Here is a 22,310-nt window from a genome sequence, read left to right as displayed (position 1 = left end):
ATCCGGCAGGTACGAGACGGCGTGGAGCGCAGTGAGCGAGATGGGCAGACCAGGTGCAGAACGACTTGGCGAGCGTGGGGCGTATCCGAGGATGGAGAGATGCGGCCTCGAACCGTGCATTGTGGCGTCAAATTGTTGATTCAGTGTTATCTGTTTAGATGTTAACTAAATAAATGAAAATGAATTGCAATCAACAGACCAATATGAATGCTTTTGATTGCAGTACTCAGATTAAATCATGAACAAATGTTACTTAGGTCCTTTTGAAAAGTTAAGCGAGAATTGCTTGACCGACAAATGATTGCGGATTTTGAGCGTTTGAAATATGCTTACCCGGTGGATTTGGGATCCTATAACAATTTCCTGTCCTCAATTTTGCACGGCAATTGAAAACTTTTTTGCGTGAAGGGCATTCCCAGAAATTGGGCCCCCACAATTGGCACATTTAATTTCATTTTAATCTTATCTCACAGGACAGGCGTACTTGGCGTGAGAGGTTCCACCACAAATCCATGTGGCAATGTTAGCACTTACGGCACTGAGTGGGGTTTTGGAAATTTCCCCCAGGCCTGCAAAAATGTTCTCTTGTAACACGGACAATGCAGAACAATTCCAAACTTTTCATATTATTTAGTTCACTTTTGTTAAAGTGAACTAAATAAAATTCTTGAGAAACACCCCTCTGGAAGATAATTACAAGGACTGGTGAAAATCCAACTATTTGAGAAATTTCAATTTTAATCTCATCCAGTGATTTATCATCACTGGGGAGACCTTTCAAGAAGACTTTGAACAATCGCTCAGTTTTGTCGTCGTTATGGCGCTTCTCAGTTAAATACGGAAGAAGACGTTTGCGATCGTCAAAGGGTCCCGGCAAAACGCGGCAGTCACCCTTCCTAGCAATCTAAAATGAAACCTTGATCCGCTGAAGGTTACTCAAAATCTTATTCCTAAAGCCAGAAAACTCGGCAACAGATACCACAATTGTGGAAGCGTGAAATTACAACTTATGAATACCAGAACTATGTTGGACTATATCCATTGCCCAGATGTGAACTTACCATTTCGTAGCATTTCTCGTGGTGTTTAACTGCAAATTATTATGTTATTTCCAACTGAGTCCAATTACTAACGACAGAACTCCAGTCAAATAGGTCACTAAAGTAACGATTAATTATTGGAACAGTTATATACAAAATTAGGCATAAATATTACGCAGTCAGGCAATGCCGAAGTAACGATAAAATTAGCACTCTGGACATAAATCACCACAATTGAGTGCGTTACTTCCTTCTTATTATGCATATTAACCCAATAAAACAGACCTCCAGTATTGGAATGGTGGCACTGTTGGGTGCAGATGGCCGAAATTCAATAACCAACACTCACTTGGCGGTACGGCGCACTATGCTGACGAATGCATGTGCCCTAGAGGAAGCCAAACTGTTCGTGAACAAAAGTTTTATATTATTAGGACAAAAGGAAGATAAAACGAAAACATTAAGCTTCTCTCGCGCACCGGGAACTTTACACGTGCTGGCGGTGTGGTGAAGTTTTTTATTCGCCTTCCCGGTAGCCACAAATTTTCAAAAGGAAAACTTGTGACGAACTGCGACGACGGAGTGACGAAGCTTGTCGGCAGGAGAAGGCAGGTGACGCAAGATTTATGATCAAAGCTAGGAGTAGGTGTCTACTAACGCTAGCCGGGACTGGGCTGGAAGGCGTATCGAGTGCCAAACAGAGGCAGTTGACTCGGAAAACGACAGTCGGGCAGAGAATGGACGAAAAAATGTGACATTAGTTGAGCCTCACATTCACATTTCGGCTGTCAGGCAGGGCTCGCTCGCTCGCTCGCAGACCAACAGAATTATGCGACCATACATCACTCCGATTCACTCAGGTCTGCTGCTGACAAACCGGCCAGAACCGCAAGGGGGACTTCTTGTGGTCAAAAATTGCGAACTTTGTTTACTTATGAAATGCTTAAGTAGGAAGTGGTACAAGACAAGTATTATTTTTTAATGCTCTTGCGAAGATTTGTTTATGAAAAACTTGTTTTTTTATTGGAATGATGAAAATGAAAGGGACTCTTAGAATAACCACAGTTTTTACGAAAACAGTACATCCAAACGATTGGAAATCGCCTTGGTAAGGGACTAATTATTTCTTTTGAACGACGCCATTTTCATAATGATACAGAAATGGAAAAGCAACGCGTGTCTTACGTATTTTCCCGAAGACTGATTCGATATCTTAACTAATTCGCGACGACTAAAACACGCACTGCACAACTCTTACTCGATATCTACTCCGAAAAAATACGCACTGAACAGATTAACTTTATTACCGGCCGCACAATCATATGTGAAAATTATAGATTTTTCTACAAATATTGAATAAGACCTTACAATTTTTGAATCTAACAATTTTGCATGTCCTGTCCTGTTCTTATACAGGTTTTGGTAGGTTCTAATACAGAATTGTTAGAAAATCTAACAGTCACTGATTGGGTGTGTACATGCCTCTAGAATAAAATGAAAACAGTCTATTTTCAGATAAACATTCAATTGACTTCGAAAGGAAATCAATGGAATTTAATATGGAAATAAGATGGTGTTGAGATTGCAATGGGGAATAAAATGTTCATGTCCATTTAGATCACCACAGTGCACCCATGTTTCTCGTGTTGGACTTTGGTCAGAATGTTTTCACTCGACCTTACCGGCACACGACAGTATCCCACTTCTCTTTTTTCGAGGTTCTTCCTTCCTGGCGTGACTTGTGCGGACGAATGCCCAGTGTAAGAAGTGCCGACATCTTCTATTTTAATTATACATTCAGAACTTAGTTGAAGCTTGAAAAGCACCTCTCAGCTGGCAAAAAAAAATACAAACCTAAATAGTTGGAGGACAGAATGTCCAATGCCAATATTGAATGAAGCAGTTGCTTTGAGTCGTTGTCGCCGCTGCCGGATGGATTGAAGAGAAGTGCACATTTTTCTCCGGGGGATTTCCGTTTCATCGCAACCCTCTAGCCCATGCATGAAAGTTGTCGTTTGCTTTCGTGTATGACTATGTCAAGGTGCGCTTTCACTCCATCTGGCCTTTTTGTCTCCATATGGCCCTTATGGAAATCTGGAATTCGTTTCTTCATATGTTCGTGAGCTTCTGGCTGGTTCTGGAATGAAGCCTCGGCGATGGGGCGGAAGTGTAGCACCTATGCATGTCACATATTCGAAAATCTGTTTGATGAATTTATGATTAGGTGTGGGAGATTGAAGATAGGTGGAGGATTAATCAAGAAAAAGAACTTTATTTTGCTTTACCTATTAAAAGTCCGTAAATAAGGATATGACTTTGTTTTTTATTAAAACTGATGAAATTACTGATTAGATTGTAATTTCGGGCTTCGATCAAGCTTGGGTAGAATGGAAACTACTAAACTCGTCTTAGACAGTTGAAGACATTCAACTAAAAGAGCTTAAATAATTTTTCCACTAAATTGATGTTCAAATGTCGATTTCCACACTTCCGAAAGCTTTTCCGTCAATGTGTTGGTGTCAAACTCAAATTTTGTTTTGACAGTCACTAAGATCGGAAGTAAAACGTCGAAAGTTGAAAATATGTACGAGCAAGGCAAAAATCATAGCTCTTTCTCTTATGGAATTGCAAACATTTTCAAAATTTAATATTTTTTATTTTACAGATACTATTTATGCACCCTACGAATGCACCCTTCCGGTGTAACGTGTCGTAAATACACAAACAAACTATTCATTTTACATTTATTGTTTATATAGAATGATTAATCACCTTGAGGACCCTAAGCTAATAAGAGCATCATTACTACCAACAGTATCTACTTACATCCTCTGACCTCGACTCCAAATGCAGTCACAAACTTTCAATCGATCCCATCTGTGCTTTAATTATGAAAAGTGCAGTTTGGAACGGACTTTCACGTGTAGTGCACCGCGCTCAGCTGGTAATTAATCTCCCTGAGCAGCATCAAAATTTCATACCGATCGGCATTCCCCTCGGTTGGCAGAAAGATTGCGCTGATCCACCCACCACACCGCCACCAAGCTCGCTCAAACAAAGCACACGGGAAATGTCCTGAGAGCGGGAGAGAAAAATATGTTAGGATGCCAAATCATTGCTCTTTCGCTATCAGCAGTATCATAATAGTCATTATCGTCCGTCATTACCAACCCACCCACCAGTTGTCATCATTCGGGACTTCGTGCTTGCAACCAGCAATGACGGCGATCCTCCTATGTGATATTCAATTGTTGGCTGGAAGCAAATCTTGCTGCACGTTCTCTTTCGCCAACTCTCGCTCTCGGAAAAAAGGGACTCTTTCGTACCGACCGTGAGTCGGGATGTTCTTTTAAATTGTTTGAATCCTAGACATGCCGCCGTTGGGCCAGCCGGCATGGCGATGGAAAATGTAGGTACCAACTGTTTTGTATAACGGCGTGTAGGTGGGTTGATGGCAATTTTCCAATATGTAGATGGAGAGTTCGCAAGCAAACCTACCGAGATGAGAGTTCGAGAGAAAATTTGAACTGTGAAGCACGTGTGTGTTTGTGGTCTAGCTCGTGTGGAAGTGTTGCTTTTGAATTCTGCGAAGGAAACGTCCGGCTGTTTCAAGGGAAAGGTGTAAATGGAGCGTAAATATTAATTTATTGATTTCCATGCATCTAGCAATGAATAGTTCTGCATCATTATTTCACTTTCCTAAGTTTAATATCTCCATCACCACGTAAACGCATTTCAATCCTGAGGTGAATGTTTTTCTACTCGATTTGTCATCCTTCGAATATCTGAATGGTCATGAATACTCTATAGCGTATCATGGATACTCTATAGCGTGTTCAGACTATATTGACACATAGCCCAAGTAACATTTTAAGATTTATCTTGCGCTAAATATAAGTGGTTTTCATGACCAGTTGCTAATAAAACTAATAACTTCACCAAAACCCCTTCATAACATCATTAAGATAGCTTTCCGGCCTTATGGACCAATCCACAAGAAGTTATTAAAACCGCATTAAGAGTAGTAATAAAACTGCAATAAAACATTGTATTGACCTTGTTGATACTCTATAAGAGGTTATCGTGACCATCACAAGAATAACAATGAAACTGTTTCAATTTTATATTATGGATTATATTTATTGTTATTCCATTGCCTTTGTTTTTATTTTCACAAGATAATAATGTCCCCTATGTCAAAATGATGTGTAGAAAATAAGGCTTCTAATTTTAGTTGCAATGGTTGATGTTGAAAGTGAAGTATTATTTAAGTAATTCATGCAACAGAATGACATGCGCAACCAAATTTATCATGAATATTTAGTTTGTAGAAGCTTAAAATCAACGTGCCTCGAAATTATCGAATAATCACATGAAAATAGGAAATTAAATAATTTTCCATACTGCTCAAAATATTTCAATTTCAAATATTTTGTACTAAAGTAGCCGTGCTTCTATCAAAGAACCTCAGATATAATTTAATTCCACTAATGAACAGTCTATTTGATCGTAATTGTGGTGTATTTTTCAATCACGGCAATGACGTTGATCGTTATTTCAACATGGCGACATTCATTTTTATGAAAACAAAAAATCTGGCGATGAATAGCTTAATGGCTTTTCTGATAACTTCAATAACTTTCCTTGGTTGCTTCAAGACCCTTTTAAACTTGTGATAAAACAACCCTACAACAGTTGGCTTTCGGTTCGGAAACATGCGGCCTAGTAGCTGAGGCGGGAAGCACTTTTAATCCTACGGGCAGCGATGCCAAATCTGTGGAAATTAAAGCTCTTGGCGGATTTGCGGATCCGTATATAAGAAATCTGCGAGTGCTAGTAATTTCCTGAAATTATTGAACCTACGAATATATGGGATATTACCCATTCGTATTTTGGTGTAATTTGTAGGAATCAAGGAGGGCATGGGTATGAGGAAAAATGCGAAAATATTTCCTCCTTCACTTTTTAAGAAACCGGAAACTTGAAATCACATTTAACAGCATTTAATATTTATTTTCCAAATCAAAATCAAAATGCCACTCACATTATGTCAGTAAAAATATTTTTATTTATTTATTATCAGACTAAGGCCTTTCCTTCGGCTGTTTCGGCAACATTGAGAGTTGACGTAAAGTCAATGTCAACTTCTCTCCACGAACAGCCTAGATAGCCGTGTGGTGTCGGCAGCTGGTTATCTGGCTAAGAATAACATTACGGATTGCCTGTTCCAATGGTAAAAGTCCACTATACAGGTGACCCCTAATTCTCGGTGTGATACGGCTTTATGCTTACCGTGCCTACGAATGAATGGTTAGGGGGGTCAAATAAGAACCTAACCGCAAACGAAACCTGTGAAGCTGTGGGCCCCCTTCACAGTGTTTTAGCCCTCGCTGCGCTAACCGGAGCGCTAATGGCGTGACTTTTTACTTCTCCGAGATAATCGGCTACTCTTATTCAACCTCATTGTGAGGTTAAATAAGAGTGGGGTTATGAATATGTGTTTTAATTAGTTTTCAACAAATTGTCACCTATATGGATTCGCATTATGCGTTTTTACAATGTGCTTTGTGTATGTTACCTATATGGATTCGCATTATGCGTTTTTTCACAGTGTACTCTGTGTCTTGTCCTTGACGTTTGGCTTCGGCTACTGTTGTTCAATCTCAACGTGAGGTTAAATAAGAGTGAGGTTATGAATGTGTTTTACTTAGTTTTCAACAAATTGTCACCTATACGGATTCGCATTATGCGTTTTTCACAGTGTAATCTGTGTTTCGTCTTTAATGTTTGGCTTCAGCTACTCTTGTTTAATCTCAACTTGAGATTGAATAAGGATGGGGTTATGAAAATGCTTTTTTTACTTAGTTTTTTTTTCAACAAATTGTCACCTATATGGATTCGCATTATGTGTTTTTTACAATGTACTTTGTGTATGTTACCTTTATGGACTCGCATTATGCGTTTTTCACAGTGTACTCTGTGTCTCGTCCTTGACGTTCGGCTTCGGCTACTCTTGTTCAACCTCAACGTGAGGTTAAATAAGAGTGGGGTTACGAATATGTATTTTACTTAGTTTTCAACAAATAGTCACCTATATGGATTTGCATTATGCGTTTTTCACAGTGTACTCTGTGTTTCGTTCTTGACGTTCGGGTTCAGCTACTCTTGTTCAATCTCAACGTGAGGTTCAATAAAAATGGGGTTATGAATATGTGTTTTACTTAGTTTTCAACAAATTGCCACCCATATGGATTCGCATTATGCGATTTTTACAATGTGATTGCATTATGCGTTTTTCACAGTGCTCTCTGTGTTTCGTCTTTGACGTTCGTCCATTGTTACGTCCTCTGTGTTTTTGTGACACCACTCTTTAGTCCCAAGCTGAATGCGTGTGAGTCTACATAATTGGCTTTCCTATAAATGGTTCCATTCTCTTTTCCAACTTCACTTCCTCTTCCTTTTCCCCGTTTCACTTCCTTTTCCGTCAGGTAAATGATGAGAAAGGCCAGTGAAGGCGATGGCACAAATCTCCCAAATTGAGGGGAACGTGCCTCCTGAGCCGACGTTCTGATACCTGATACCTGATAAGGCCGAAGTGGCCTGTGCGGTATATAAGAGTCTTCTCCATTCAGCTCGGTCCATGGCTGCACTTCGCCAACCACGCAGTCTGCGGAGGGTCCGCAAATCGTCCTCCACCTGATCGATCCACCTTGCCCGCTGTGCACCTCGCCTTCTTGTTCCCGTCGGATCATTGTCGAGAACCATTTTCACCGGATTACTGTCCGACATTCTGGCTACGTGCCCGGCCCACCGCAGTCTTCCGATTTTCGCGGTGTGAACGATGGATGGTTCTCCCAACAGCTGATACAACTCGTGGTTCATTCGCCTCCTCCACGTACCGTCCGCCATCTGCACCCCACCATAGATAGTACGCAACACTTTCATTTAAAAAATTCCCAGTGCGCGTTTGTCCTCCACGAGCATCGTCCAGGTCTCGTGTCCCTAGAGAACTACCGGTCTGATAAGCCTTTTGTAGATAGTCAGTTTGGTACGGCGGCGAACTTTATTCGATCGGAGCGTCTTGCGGAGTCCAAAGTACGTACGATTTCCAGCCACTATGCACCTCCGAATTTCTCTGCTATCTCGTTATCGGCGGCCACCAGTGAGCCCAAGTACACGAATTCTTCAACCACCTCGATTTCGTCACCACCGATAGAAACTCGTGGTGGGTGGCTCACATTGACCTCTCTTGAGCCTCTTCCTATCATGTACTTGTGTTGATGACTAGTCCAATCCGTTTAGCTTCTGATGTAGGCTTCCTCCATCCTCTCAAAGTAACGTTCCATGATATCTATCTCGTCGGCGAAACCAAATAACTTGACGGACTTCGTGGAAATCGTACCACTACTCGTGTCAATCCCTGCCCTTCGTATTACTCCCTCCAAAGCGATGTTGAATAGCAGACACGAAAGACCATCACCTTCCCGTAACCCTCTACGGGTTTCGAAGGACTCGAGAATGCCCCTGAAACTCGAACTACGCACATCACCCGATCCATCGTCGCCTTGATCAACCGTATCAGTTTATCCGGAAATCCGTTTCCGTGCATTAGCTGCCATAGCTGGTCCCGATCGATTGTATCATATGCGGCTTTGAAGTCGATAAATAGATGATGTGTGGGCACGTTGTATTCGCGGCATTTCTGCAATACCTGACGTATGGCGAACACCTGGTCTGTGGTAGAGCGTTCACCCATAAATCCCGCCTGGTACTGTCCACGAACTCTCTTGCAATTAGTGTTAGTCGGTGGCTTAAAATTTGGGAGAGTACCTTGTAGGTGGTGTTCAGCAATTTGATTGCGCGGTAGTTGCTACAATCCAGCTTATCGCCCTTTTTGTAGATGGGACACACGACACCTTCCATCCACTCCTGCGGCAGAACCTCATCCTCCTAAACCTTGGTAATCACCCAGTGCAGCGCTCTAGCCAGTGCCTCACCACCGTGTTTAAACAGCTCTCCTGGTAGTTGTTCAACTCTAGGGCTTTGTTGTTTTTCAGCCGGCCTCCTGGATTTCCTGGAGATTCGGAGCCGGAAGTCGCATGTTATGCGCGCGTGTTCCTAGGTTCATTACCATACCGCCACCGTTGTTCACCATATCGCCATTCAGGTGCTCTTCGTAGTGCTGCCGCCACCTTTGGATCACCTCACGCTCGTTTGTAAGAAGGTTCCTGTTTATGTCCTTGCACATATCGGGCTGTGGCACGTGGCCCTTACGTGAACGGTTCATCCTCTCATAGAACTTTCGTGTGATATTAGCGCGGTACAGTTGCTCCGTCTCTTCACGGTCTCGATCTTCCTGCTGGCGCTTTTCCTCCGGAAAATCGAGTTTTGTCTGTTCCGCGCCCGTTTATAGCGTGCCTCGTGCGGTGTTGCAGAAATCTCGCCCATGCTGCATTCTTCTCTTCCACCTCTTCTCTCACATTCGCCGTCATACCACTCGTTTCTTTGATCCGGGGCCACCGTGCCCGGTTGCCCGGTCGGTGCAGCGGTTGCGGTGCTATCAATGGCGGATCGAATATCTCTCCAGCCATCTTCAAGAGGCGCTGCACCTAGCTGCTCTTCCGTTGAGAGTGCCACTTCCAGCTGCTGCACGTATCCTTGGGCTAGTCTACCGTCTTGTAGCCGCCCAATGTGAAGCGTTCGACTTCGACGTGTGTTGTACACCATTGAGAGTTTTGAGCACAGGCATACTGCAACGAGGTAGTGGTCGGATTCAATATTCGCACTGCGGTAAGTGCGGACGTTTGTGATGTCGGAGAAGAATTTACCGTCGATTAGAACGTGGTCGATTTGGTTTTCCGTTTCTTGTTTAGGTGATCTCCATGTGGCCTTGTGGATATTTATGCGGGGAAAGAAGGTGCTTCGGACTACCACTCCGCGGGAGGCTGCGAAGTTTATGCATCGTTGGCCGTTATCATTCGGTACGGTGTGCAGACTATCTGGTCCGGTCTAAACATTTCCTCTCTTCCTACCTGTGCGTTCATGTCGCCGATGACGATTTTGACGTCCCGCAGTGGGCATCCATCGTATGTCTGCTCCAGCTGTGCGTAGTCGCCTAGGTCTTTGCCGATTATATCGAGTCGTATTATCTTTTATATGGCTCGTAATTATTGGTTTTCCAGGCGGCTTATTGGGCCTGCGCAAACCTACTGTCTCGTCGGAGGGACGTCGTGTCAGGTCTGTTTTGTGTCCCACCTGACATCAGGAATCGGGCTTCTGCGCTTTGAGCGGCACACGGTCGCTTTGGTGGGGCCTACTTGCGGATACATGCAGCTTTTTATGAGAATTTAACAGTGCCCACTGTCAAACCGAACCACATCCTAGGCAAGCCCCAAAGCCCGCAGATGGCCTGGGAGGGATCGTCAAGCCCTTGGAGATAGTCCCTGTTGCCCTCAAGACAATTATACTTGCAATGCAGTGGTCAGATCCATCAAATCGAATTACGATAAGTTATTTCTGAAAAAATATGTTCGACGAAATCGAAGAGTACCATCGATCTAAATCCCTAAATTTAAATACCCAAAGTCCCTTGAGTCAGCAAACTATTCATTTCAATGATATGGAAATGCTCATGTCATCTTCCAAACTTTGACGTACATTTTCATAATAGAATTATAGGCAGAAGTACAGTTTTGACATTTCCGTTTGGTTACGGCAGGCAGGCATACGTTTAACCTCACGCAGAAGTACATACACTTATTTCATTTATTATAAAAAGTAACTTCGATTGTTTTTATTAGTGTTTTGAAACAAACCCAAGCTGGTAATATTTTCTTGTCCGTAGTATCCGCCTGGTATCCCAACTTCTTATTCTTTTTCTTCTTATTGGCAGTACATCCCCACAGTGGGACAGAGCCGCCTCGCAGCTTAGTTTCATTAAGCACTTCCACAGTTATTAGCTGCGAGGTTTCTAAGCCAAGTGACCATTTCTGCATTCGTATATCATGAGGCTAACACGATGATACTTTTTATGCCCAGGGAAGTCGAGACATTTTCCAATCCGAAAATTGCCTAGACCGGCACAGGGAATCGAACCCAGCCACCCTCAGCATGGTCTTGCTTTGTAGTCGCGTGTCTTACCGCACGGCTAAGGAGGGCCCATATTCTTACATCCCATAAAAATCTGAAACCTTTCTTATGTGTGAGTTTATTGAGAAAATCATTTCTATCAAATTTAATGTTTAAACAATTCCATTTTTTTTCATAAGCCATAATATGCATTCTGTTTTATGAATTATGAAAATCTACATATACGGAATTCTAAGCACTTATTACCTAGTTACCCACACATTTTGTTCCAGGCAACGCCGTTTAATCATCATCATCATCATAATCATCATCATCGCCAGCTTTCCAGATTCTGCATTTGGATTCCACCTTCGCAGACTACATTCACATTTCAATACTATCGCCCACCATCAAGCATGGTGACACAACTTAAAGCACTAACTTATATACAATCATAATCAAGAGCAGTTAATTTTATTAGACTTTGAATTCAACTACTCTGAATCGCAACAGATTTGCGTTCTTCTTCTTTCAGTTCTAAAGTTGTATTCATAGTCTCGTACTGAACTGTACTATAAATCCGCATGATAAACACAATTCTCGAGTTGTGTCACTAAACCTGGCGACGTTCCGATAGGTTTGTAGCTATACGGTCCTACATTTTACTTCTCTATGCTTCGGACCCCATTCATTGTGCCGAGCGCGCGCACCCCCCGGAGTTGGGGGTGGATGTTACAACCTTTTCTCGAGTGTTTTCCCTCGATGCTATACCTACCTCACCGATAACGGTTTGTAGTATGGTGAGAACGACGACAGTACCTACAGCAAACACGACTACACACTGGGATGCTATACACGAGACTATGGGGGAGACTAGGACTCTCGGCAGCGGCAGCCACCGGAAACATCAACAATATCAGCAACAATGTTGAACTCTCGAAAACTCCAAGCTGCGAGGAACTACGTTATATATCGGAATAATGCCAGGCGAGTTGTCGTCGTGGTTGTAGCCCTCGTCGGCGTGCTCGGTCGGGAAGAAATTGAGAGCAAATGACGATCATTTGGCATGGCAGGGAAATCAGTGCAAACAGGACTATCGCTTCGGCTGGTTCCATTTCCCAGGTTCGGTCGCGGGCACATACGGGAAACGCTGTTGGGCGGATATTGAAATTGACGCAGGCGGTGGCATAGGGTGGATTTGTGTGGTTTTCCTCCTAGCTGTCGGTTTGTTAATCCAGTTAAACAGGTGCTACGAGCTGTTACTTCTGGATATCATCTCCGGATTAGCCTACGGCGTTCCATGTCGAAGCCGCTGTTCAGTTAGTAATGCAGTGTAAGAGGATTGGAAGATAGGCATGGGCGAACAGTGTGCGAGTGTGAATAGTTCGTGTAGTTTCTATCGGGATTCCCTTTTAAACACTGTGAAAGGTGTTGTTCTTCATTTGTTAGCGTTATCTACGAGAAAGTGATTATCTGAGTTATGGTCGCCTATGAGTGGAATTCGTCGGCATCGTCCTCGTTAATTCAGGTGACGACAGCTTTCGGGTTGTGCAGAAGGTGGAGAATGCCGAAAAAATGGTGAAATGCTAATGGATTGTGATATCATAAATTGTGCGAGGAAAATGTCAACATGCTACCACCTCTTTCCAGCGTTCTGAAAGGAGTACTACTGCTGAAGGCAAGGACAAAATTATATAATACGTGAATCGCCAAAAAGTGTGGGGTCCTCGAGGAAAAATGCAACCTACCGATGGCGATGTTGCGCTTGCAAGTGGTTTTCGCCGATAAGGAGGCGCATTGTGATGGCGATGGAATTACCCTGAAAATCGTTGTCCTAATCTCGGAACTGAACTTGGAAGCTGTGAGTGTGATGAATGTGCTCGGCTCCGACCATACTGTGTGACCTATTTTCCCCGACTCCACGCTTTAAAGTTTAGAGCAATTCCAAGAGGAACATAAAAGCAAATGATGTGTTTCGTCGTTCTCATTATCTGCTGTGGAATCGGTTTCGGGTTTCGGAAGGGTTCCCTTCATAGGCGTAGCCTGCATTATAAGCAAGGGTGGCATCATGCCAACATGTTCATAGCCACAACGTTGAAACATCCTCGGATTAGAAAGTAAGAGAACGTGATATCAAACAAATATTCACTCACAAAGGGAAACACATCTGTTGAAAGTTTCCGAAATTTTGTAATTAGCTTTTCCATACATTTGCGTTACTTTTCATCAGGTTGATGTCAGATTAATGCGAATATCAAATTTATTGACGACTATATTTGAGTACTTTAGCTTACAATAGTGATAAGAAAACTATTTTGAGCTTTTTAGTGGAATGTTTCACCTGTCATAAGACGAGTTTATACAATCCCATTGAATTCCACCACTTAATTGTATCTTGACAGATACGTATTTCGACCTCAAAGTAAGGCCGTCTTCAGTGTCTCGTACTTGACTCGTACGAAAGTCGAGTCAAGTACGAGACACTGAAGACGGCCTTACTTTTGAGGTCGAAATACGTATCTGTCAAGATACAATTAAGTTGTGGAATTCAATGGGATTGTATAAACTCGTCTTATGACAGGTTACAATAGTGTTTAATTCGTGAAAACTGAGCAAAAATGAAATTCACTTATAGTTTCAACTTGATCTTAAATCATACTTAATTGCTAGCACCCGTAACTTCAATCAGTATAATTGTAATAGCTCTGATTTTATTAGATGGTTTATCTTTTCAATTTGAAATCAACATAAATATATGTACCGTTCATATACGCCACAAGCATTATTTACTCAGACTAAGACCGGAGTAACTATCATTCAGCTAGGTCCATGGCTACATGCATAACTGTCACATATAGATTTCATATCAATGTGGGACAGTTATGCTTGTATGTTTGCCGCTACTGTCATAACTGTGTGTTGCGACATAATAACATTGTGTGTCCATTTATCAATCATAATCATATTAATTATGACTAATCCTTTTATTGTGTAAAGGGAAGTTACGTGGCCCGAAGAGGCCAGATGATCTGCGTCCTCTTTTGCATAAATCCATTAATGGAAGTGTACTCTTAGCATTTCCACACATATTATTTGAAAGCTTTTCTAATGTCGAAACTTGATTATGATATGTACAACATGTGATAGATTTTAGTTCAATTTTTCGGTGGGGTTTGATCCCACGACCCCAGGTCGTGGGATCAAACCCCACCGAAGGGGCGGTTACCCTCCAATACCTTTTCCGAACTAAAATCTATCACATGTTGTACATATGCATAATCAAGTTTCAGACATAGTAATTAATTTCCACTCCGGGTGGCTTAATACCCGGCATATAGGCAATTAACTTTGAATGTACTGAGCTTTTCTAAGCCCGCCATTGCATGAGTATGTATCTAGTGTGGCAAGTACAATGGATACACTATACCCAGGATGCCGAGAATGTTTCCCTCTCGAATACATACTACCCAGAACCGAGAATTGAACTCGCCATCTCCGGATCGGTAATTGTACGCCTTTGCTCGCAAGGAAAACTAGAGTAGAGCTGTACGCCAATTGAAATGTCATCTTCGGCTGCGTGATAGATCATATTCAGCAAGTGGCGGTGTCATTGCGGCGACACACCATTGGTGATCGTCGGCAATAGTTCGGCGACGTGTACTACTTTCATGCATCCATTATTCTCTGGAGTTTCTTCTTAGTCCTCCACACATTTCCTCAAGAATACCTCCGAAAGTTCCTCTAGGACTTCCTCTCCATCCCTGGCATTGCCATCAGGTACATCCATTGAAGCTGGACTAATTTAGACTGAATTGTTCTCACTTCACATTTCGTCACCACACAAAACATTCATAAGCCAAAAATGGTCGAGAAACAATTGTGTAAATCCAAGACCCAAAGTTTTACCAAATATTCGTCGGCATTGGCCGAAGCTCCTCCTGAAATTTGTTCGAAATTTCCTCCTAGAGTTCCTCTGGAGGTTCCTACAGAAATTCTTGAGAAATGCATCCGGAATTTCTTTGAAAAATACTTTTGAGTCCAGAAATTCCACTTGAAGCTACTCCAGATATTTCCTCTAGGAATTTGTCAAAAAACTCTTCATAAATTACATCGAAAACTTTACATAAATTCATCCAGAAATTAACCCGGAAGCTCCTTCAAGTATTTCTTTCAAATTCCTGAAATAATTCTCATATAAAATCATTTAGAAATTCTTTGGAAGTTTCTTCAGGAATTGTCCTACACACTTAATTTTTTTTACCGGGATCTCAGCAAAATGTTGAACTTTTACCGAGATTCGCACAGCCGTGCCCCAGCAAACATGTTTTTGCCAAGATTTCTGTCAAAATAGCTGAAAATAGCATAGCATAGCATATGTGATTGTACAAACCGTGGGTGGCTATTAGGGTGGCTCAAAAAAAACTTTTTCATATTTTTTGATGGGCCGCCCTCTTATTCGGTTCTATTTGATGCCCTGATACTCTGGACAAAATTTCAGCCAAATCGGTCAACGTTTGGGCGGTGCTAAACTCGTTGGAAGTTTATATGGAAAAATGTATGCAGAAACATCCAAAAACAGTAAATTGCAGCTGGACTACACAACTTACGATGAAGAACTATGATACTCATTCAGTTCTTGTAGAATTAAATACAAAATGTTATGCTGAAAACCGCGAGAAGATTAGAGTTTATTACGCGAAGATATTAGCATTTTACTGGAGTGTTGTAGGGGTGAATTTATTTCTTTTCAAAGGTAAAAGAAACGAAATTTGCTCAAACCCTACTTCAGAGAAATGCTAATAACTTGGCCGGGCAAACTCTAACCTTCTCGCGGTTTTCTGCATAACAATCTGTATTAAATTCTTCAAGATCTGAATGAGTATCATAGTTCTTCATCGTCAGTTGTAGCGTCCAACTGCAATTCACTGTTTTTGGATGTTTCTGCATACATTTTTCCATATAAACTTCCAACGAGTTTAGCACCGCCCAAACGTTGACCGATTTGGCTGAAATTTTGTCCAGAGCATCAGGGCATCAAATAGAAGCGAATAAGAGTGCGGCCCATCAAAAAAATTGAAAAAAGTTTTTCCCATACTAATTTGAGCCACCCTAGTGGCTATACAATGCTCAATTCAAGCTCCATCTGGAATAAGGGCGAATGTCGCAAGAGAAGACTCTCCCCGTCGACCCCCCCTCCCTTAAACAAAAGTGACAAGCAGCAGATCTCTCTGTGGTTTATCACTTCAGAACCAAAGAAAACAAAGCGAACTTGCATTCTGAGGTGATAAACTGCAAAGAAACTCCCTGCCTGTCACTTTCATTCAAATGAGGGGAAGTCGACGAAGACAACCCTCTCCCGCGACACCCGCCCCCTTACCAGACAGAGCTTGAATTGAGCAATCTACTGTATATTGTCGCAAATTGGTACTTGGGATTAGTACCTTTTCCTATACAGTAGCAGTTGTACACCTGGCCACGTCCTTACAATCACGGAAGGAAGGGAAGGAATGTTAGTTCAACATCTACTAGTGAAGATGCAGGGAACCCATACTACCTTCATAGATGTCTCGGAAGGAAAATTTGTGTTAGTGGGAAAGGTGAATAATAGGGGCTCTATTCGACAATATAGAGCGTTTGTCAATAACAGTATATGCTGTAAAAGTAATAAAATATATTCATCAATTTACTTACGAACAGTCCTAAGGGAAAAACAAAACAAAACACAAAATTTCTGCAAATCGCGCGATCGTTCTGCCGTCCGAAACAAGAGCCAACACGCACTGAACTAATTAACTTTATTACCGGCCGCGCAATGCAAAACACAAAATTTCGGCAAATCGCGCGATCGTTCTGCGTCCGAAACAAGAGCCAACACGCACTCTTCTGTCAAAATAGCTGAAAATCAGCAAATATTTTACCGAAAATCAGCTAACAAACGTCATTTTTGCTGAAATATCATTTTTAAATTTTTCTGGCGCACGACTGTGCGGATTTTGCCGAGCTGCAGAAATAAATACTGAGTGTGTAGACATTCTTAAAGGGATTCATGCGGTTATCCCCCTAGAAATTTCTACAAAAATCTTCAGAAAATATCTCCAAATAACTCACTTGTCTGTCGTAAGACGAGTTTGTACTATCCCATTGATTTCCACCACTCAATTGTACCTTGACAGATACGTATTTCGACCTCAACAGTAAGGTCGTCTTCAGTGTCTCGTACTTGACTCGACTTCGACAAGTAAAGACATTCCACTAAAAAGCTCAAAATAATTTTCTTAATCCAAATAAATACTTCTCCGGAAATTCCTCTGGAAATAATTTAAGTCATTTCTTCATGTACTTGAAACACATCCTCCTCCCCACCCCCGTGTTTTTCCGGAAAATTCTTCATGAAATTCTCCTGGAGTATCCTAAGGAAATTACCCTAGGAATTAATTTTCTTCCTGGAAAACAGTTATAGGAATGATATAATAAATATTTAGAGCTTCTTAGTTGAATAACGTCATACGAGTTCGTACTATCGCATTGAATTCCACCACTTTGTCTGGAACTTTGCAGATACTGAATAGAAATAAATAAAATAGTAAGAAATCGTCATGAACTCGTTATGATAAGGGAATCACACCATTTTTTGAAAGATTGAATGTTACGGGGATTTATTAGAAAAATATTTTTATGTTTGGTCAAACATATATTGTAAAGCAAACGATCTAGAGGACAAATTGACCTCAAAAAGACATCTTTCCTCGACATAATTCAAACTTTTCTTTAGCTAATAATCAGCTCCGTACGATTTATGGAGTTTATTGTAAATGAGAATAAATTCTGCATGCTCGGAAGTAGATAAATATCATATATGAACATGGCTGAAAGAATGCATTGCACACAGGGGCCAGATAAGACTAAATATTACAAAAAAAAATGTGCAAATCCCATGAATAATGTTCGAACCCATAATCCAACAGCTTCAATAGTTCTTCAATAGCCACCGGCCTGGTGAAAAATATTCAGTGACGTGGTAAATTTTCATATGGAAGCGCACCGATTCATTTCTGCTGACGGCAACAGCGTGAGAAAATCATCTGCGGTAGCATGGTCCAAACTGGTCTGAACTGGAGACCCTCAAATCAATGATTCGATCGAAATTTTGGAAGGTTGTTATTTACTTGCTTAGAACCACGGTCGCAATAAATACATAGAATGACAAAGCTGTAGAACAGCGGTTCTCAACCCATGAGGGTACCTTCGCTGGCCCCAGAGGGTACCTGGGACAAAATGCGCAATGGCGTAATGTGGGCCCTACTTAGCCATGCGGTAAGATGCACGGCTATAAAGCAAGACTGAGGGTGGCTGGGTTCGATTCCCGGTGCCGGTCTAGGCAATTTTCGGATTGGAAATTGTCTCGACTTCCCTGGACATAAAAGTATCATCGTGTTAGCCTCATGATATACGAAAAATGGTAACTTGGCTTGGAAACCTCGCAGTTAATAACTCTGGAAGTGCTTAATGAACACTAAGCTGCGAGGTGGCTGTGTCCCAGAGTGGGGATGTAATGCCAAAAAGAAAGAAGAAAGAAAGAAAGAAAGTATTACAATTTTAATAAAAACTGAATGGCGATCAGTAAATCAAAAACTTTTGAATCCTGTTCACCTCAACCGTATACAGTGTATGAAGGGCTGAGGGCTTAAAGATGAAAAGGCCAAACCGGCGAATAAATAAATCGAAAAAAGTTGAATAATATTCTGCTGAATTAAAATCTTGAATCTAAGGGTTCGGAAGCCTCCCTTTGAGAGACATGAAGACCTTTTTCCGAAAAGTAGCTTCGCAAGAGCTGTCATATAGACTGACCCATGTTATAGAATGATTCATACCACACATCTTTCCTCTTCTCTCATAATATGTGCTCAAAACTAAAGAAACATTCAAACCGGAATGTGATAAGCAATACAATTCATTAGAGTAGAGACTCGGAAAAATATTAATAAATCATGGAAAATACATAAAACCATTTTCATTCGAACTTAATGGAAAATTTGGACACGACAATACAGTAGATTCCATCGAAGCTTGCTACCAGACTTGTTCACATCACCATGAGAAAACTATGCGTCAGACTGAGTGATGAAGACAAGCCAAAACCGGGATAGAGCGAACAAAAATAAAATGAGCCGGAATTTTAGCCCATCAACGATATTCTGCTCTGGGGAATAAAGTGAAGCCACAGAGAAACAGACGTCTCATTTAGAACAGAATGCAATCTAAATCATCGCCAAGGAAACATTATCGCCCAAGGCTAAGTACCATGGATCATAATTCTCACTCATTCTCACGAGCAGAGAATGCTCCCTCACGCTGATTTTCACCGAGAAATCGTTTTACGGGAAAATGAAAAAGGCCTGATCATTTCTCCCTCACCACCAGTGCCGCGAAAAGTTGATTTGCTCGTATTTCACTCCTTTCTTCCTTTTCGCGCAATCACCAATAAAAACCCAGATTAATCCACCTAGCGTTGGTGGTGCCTTTCTCGCGCATTAAAAAAATAAGAAAAACACATAAGAGAGGTCGAAATAGCACTTTAGGGGGATAGATTTTACTTTTTCCATCAATTCATATCCATTTGCGGTCATTTAAATGCATTGCTGCAACCTTTGAAAAAAAAATTTTTTTTCCTTTTTGAAATTTTTTTTCCAAGGGGGGACCTTTGGCAAAAAACAATGTTTTTTTTTAAAACTTTAGAACGCAATGGCCGATTGGGGCAATTTTCAATAGGAAATAAGCGTCGACTGCCACTTGTTGCGAGCAAATCGAATAATGCTAAGTACCAAAAAGTGTGTCTCACATTTTTGTACACACACACATAACAGACATCACATCAATTCGTCGAGCTGAGTCGATTGGTATATAACACTATGGGTCTCCGAGCCTTATATCAAAAGTTTTGTTTTGGAGTTATCCTATAGCCTTTACGTATACTTTGTATACGAGAAAGGCAAAAAGAGTAGCCTTTATGGAACAAACAACCTAATCCCTACATGCAGTCGATGTGGTGGAGACCGCATCTCATCGCCATTTTTGGTGATGTTCTAGGTTCGAATCTCGTAGCGGGCATAAAATTTTTGTAATTGCTTACCAAAAAATATCGCGAAAAGTGAGTGAGGTGAGTAAAAGTGATGAAACGAAAAAAAAAAAAAATCATCATGTAGGCATGATTTTCGCTTATCTTTCTAGGTTCGCTCTAGAGAAAAGAAGGTTGGGAGAAAGATCACTGCCAAAAGACGAGTTTAGCACAATTCCATTTAATTCCACCACTTCGTATTATTCCACCACTTTGGAATCAAATGGAATTGTGCTAAACTCGTCTCATGACAGTGAAAACATTCCACTAAAAAAGAGCTAAACAATGTTCTTGGGAAAAAGATGTTTTTCACTACAAACTGCGAAAAAAGATTCTTTGAAACGAAAAGTATAAACCTTGCTAAGTACCGTTTTAACTCAAATTCCGAACATGACTCATATTCTGCACATTGGCGTTTTAGTGCCCTCAAACTTAAATTTCCATCGGTTTTCCGCACAGAGAATCAATATTACAAACGAATTCAAAATCCTATGAAAAATATTACAAAAATAAAGTTCAAATAGGTATTTAAAAGTGAGTGTTCAGAGTAAGAATCATGTTCGGAATTTGAGTCAAAACGGTACACTGTGTGTGGATAAGCGGCAACGAGATGGCGGTAGAATATATAATATTGAATCCATCGTTAAAAAGAAGAACGATGGAACATGTGAGTGAGACGTCTGTTTCTCTATAGTAAAGCACTCATGTCGACGGGATAAGCAAGAGTGGGTGGAATCGCTTGTCAACAAAGATGAGAAAGCCACAGCCACCATGATCTGCCTGTGATACGGGAAGTGTGGATAGCACGCCCATAGGGGTTAAAACGCGCCACCCCTGACTAAGGTTAAATATCCCCATTTTGATTATTTTCAATAGTCTATACGATAAAGCACTGAAAAATATTGCCATTGGATACATATATTTCATGATTTTTCTCTAGTTATACATGAAAACTCGAAAAAACGATTTTGCGTGTTTTGATGCAATTCTAGCTCGGTGGAATTTAGTCTTTCTGTCGCTGTTATACATTGATAAATTAATAATTGAGCCATGAGCCATGCTGCTTACTCGTGTTCTTTATGTTCCACACGAAATCGTCGTCAAAAATGGTTTTAAAACGATTTTATGGGCCTTCAAACTTCTGAGGTCGGTGTGGGCATTACGCCCATGCTCATTTCTGTATGACCGAAACAGCTGAAACACTCGGTTAATTGCTTTAATGTAGGCAATTAAAATGAAAATCAGTACGATAAGCACATGCGCGTTTTAACCCATCCACTGGCGCATCTTACCCCGCATGGTTTCAAAATCATTTTTTTCGGGTGCTTTTAAAAATCAAATTTCTGTGCAATAAAATGGACAATTAGATATCTGTTATCGGTAGTCAGTCGCAGATATGCTGTTCTTCAGTATGCGCTGATGAAAACTGGCTGAAATGGTGGTTTTCATTGATAAAATGGCATTTTCCTTAACGTGGGCGTCCTACTCCAGTTCCCCTACGGCGTACAACACACGTTAGTACCAAAGATTCATCTCTGCTAGCGATTCTAACGGCCATCCAATGCATGAAATCGAACTAAGCTATAGGGATGGTTCGTATACCAGACGAGATGGTCAAAACTGATTCCATAACAATATCAAGCTTCTTGGTAGCAAAATGGCGTCAGAAGACGGCGGTTCCAAGAGGTGCACTGATGCACTGTGCTACTACACACTGGTGAAACATGGTGTGCATCAGGGGAAAACAGTCAACGGCTGCAGGTACTCATTAACGCTTCTGGTGGCCTCACTATAGGATCTCAAACACCGAGCTTCAGAATCATTGTTACCAGAGGCCAATAGAAACTGAAATTTGGGAATGTAAGTGGAACTAGGTTGCCCACACCTTCCGAAGGAACGGATACAACATATGTAAACAAACATTAGACTGGAGTCCAGCAGTACATTGTAGCAGAGGCAGACCCAGATACTAATAACGGTGTAGCCTGCATAAAGAAATAGAAGAAGTCGACCGAAATTTGACCTTGTAACATATTAGGGCGATAGCTGGGAATTGTCTAGGCTGCAGATCTTTCAAGTTGGTACTT

General features: G+C 41.3%; 2 protein-coding genes across 8 annotated transcripts in view; both read left to right on the top strand.

Moving 5' to 3' along the window:
* The window catches only part of LOC134218252 (potassium voltage-gated channel subfamily H member 6), a 531,314-nt gene that overhangs the window by 261,095 nt on the left and 247,909 nt on the right, over nt 1–22,310 (top strand). The gene's annotated exons all lie outside the window — the stretch shown is intronic.
* LOC134214651 (uncharacterized) overlaps nt 12,203–22,310 on the top strand; it is a 43,350-nt gene continuing 33,242 nt past the window's right edge. The window contains exon 1 of the mRNA XM_062693972.1: nt 12,203–12,636. The gene's annotated coding sequence lies outside the window, so the exon portion shown is untranslated. The remainder of the gene's footprint in view (nt 12,637–22,310) is intronic.

The sequence above is a fragment of the Armigeres subalbatus genome, chromosome 2 (assembly GCF_024139115.2).
Source record: "Armigeres subalbatus isolate Guangzhou_Male chromosome 2, GZ_Asu_2, whole genome shotgun sequence".
NCBI lineage: Eukaryota > Metazoa > Arthropoda > Insecta > Diptera > Culicidae > Armigeres > Armigeres subalbatus.
Note: the sequence above shows the minus strand (reverse complement) of the source record. Positions and strands in the feature narration are given on the sequence as shown.